A 1,954-nucleotide genomic window follows, 5' to 3' on the forward strand; every position below is an offset into this window, starting at 1 on the left:
TGGTTAATCTCGATTTCTTACTGAGGTATAATTGCATTGTGGCATAATTTGCATGGCGTGATATCAGAGAAGGATAGAAAAGTATTGTTACGACGGTTCGCTGAATAAATTCCTCTCATTGGAGAGGTAGAGAGATTAGTAGGACAACCCCGAATTGATAATTCCTAACTTGATTAATGAGAAGGAGGGAGAGTGATAGAAACGGGGGTTTAACCGAATGGGGGGAAAGGAGGTTCAATTCCTTTTACAAGGAGCTGAAGAATAAAGCTCAGATATCTCACTCGGAACACCTTTTAGAGGATTACGTGGAACAATTGAATCGGGTGATCCATGATCAAATAAAGATTCAGCTACTTGAAAGCCATCGGGTATCTTCTGACGCAGTGTTTGTTCAATCACCCTTTTCCCAGCAAATGCTATGTATGCTTTGGACTCAGCAATAATTACGTCCCCTAACGTACCAGAACTAGCAGTAACACCACCCGTAGTTGGATAGGTAGGAACCGATATATATAATAATCCCTTCTGAACCTGATGTATTTGTGGGACGGGAGGAATCTTAGCCATCTGCATCAGACTCAACGTCCCTTCTTGCGTACGTGCTCCGCCGGAAGCACAGATAATAACTAGTGGAAGGGATTGATCCGTGGCACATTCGATTGAGCGGGTAATCTTTTCACCTACCACAGAACCCATACTTCCCCCCGTGGATTGAAAGTCCGTAACACCAAGCGCAATAGGTGTCCCGTTTAGACATCCCACCCCTGTCTGAACAGCATCAGTTAAACCCGTTCGTTTCTGGGAGTTGATGATGCGACTTCCATGAGAATCCCCGTCAGAGAAACCTGGAACATCTTATGCAGTCATGTCTTCATCCATGGGAATCCAAGTGTCACGATCGATCGGAAGTTCGATTCTTTCTGTACTAGTCATTGGGGGGTGATAGCCGCACTCCTCACAAATATTTTTATTTTGTTTTGGGAATCTCACGTAAAGCATGTTACCGCAGTTGTCACACCGAGTCCACAACCCCCTGTCGGTATCAATGCTTATGTCTCTATTCCTTCCTCTCTCACTCAAAACGTAACCCTTTGTGGCTTTTTCGAGGAAAGCCCCGATCAATCCACCAAATTCGCGTTTATCTTCGAACCGATTTCTCACAGACATAGGAATTTCCTCATTCATTTCTTCTCCTTCGCTTCGGAGGTAAAAACAGTCGATTCTATTAGATTTCATTTCATCAATGAGATAGACACAGAGATGGAGAAATCATTTCTGAACTATCAGGATCAGCGTCTGTTCGGAATAGGCGTCGAATCGAGACTGACTCCGAATCCGATAACTAATTGGCAATTGACTGATCATCTATTTGATCAATCATATGTTAGAACCCCACAAATAATTATCCAATAACACTTCGTGGAAATAGTTGTGTCGTGTACTGAGAGGCACTGAATCATTTCCTTACTACTCGAGTCTCTGCAGCTCGTATTCCACCTCTCCTATGCAAATTGGGGGGGATTCGAACCCCCGTCCCCATGGATCGGAACCATGTGCTCTCATCCGCTGAGCTACCAACTCCGATCCGTGGCATATCGGGAGTATGGAGGGGAATGTTCCTTCTCCCTATACTCCCTGTTCGCCCCACGAATCCTACCGAATGAATGAGATTCCCGAATAGTTACGGAAATTACAATGTATCAATTGTGTCGAATTCAAATTTGATCTGTTTCCATACCTCGCAAGCAGCAGCCAATTCGGGACTCCACTTACTAGCTTCGCGGATAATCTCGTTACCTTCACGAGCAAGATCACGTCCCTCATTACGAGCTTGTACACAAGCCTCCAATGCAACTCGATTAGCTACGGCGCCTGGTGCGTTTCCCCAGGGGTGTCCCAAGGTTCCTCCGCCGAACTGTGAGACAGAATCATCTCCGAAGATTTCAGTTAGAGC

The 1,954-nt window shown here is 45.2% G+C and overlaps 1 non-coding gene across 1 annotated transcript; it reads right to left on the reverse strand.

Moving 5' to 3' along the window:
• Positions 1-1,507: 1,507 nt before the first annotated feature.
• On the reverse strand, positions 1,508-1,581 carry TRNAR-CCG (transfer RNA arginine (anticodon CCG)). The gene has a single exon. It is a non-coding gene; the product is annotated as a tRNA-Arg (tRNA).
• Positions 1,582-1,954: the final 373 nt, after the last annotated feature.

The sequence above is a fragment of the Dipteris shenzhenensis genome, unplaced genomic scaffold (genome assembly GCF_047967505.1).
Source record: "Dipteris shenzhenensis isolate YYH24624 ecotype China unplaced genomic scaffold, Dip_SZ_1.0 scaf0125, whole genome shotgun sequence".
NCBI classification, from domain to species: domain Eukaryota; kingdom Viridiplantae; phylum Streptophyta; class Polypodiopsida; order Gleicheniales; family Dipteridaceae; genus Dipteris; species Dipteris shenzhenensis.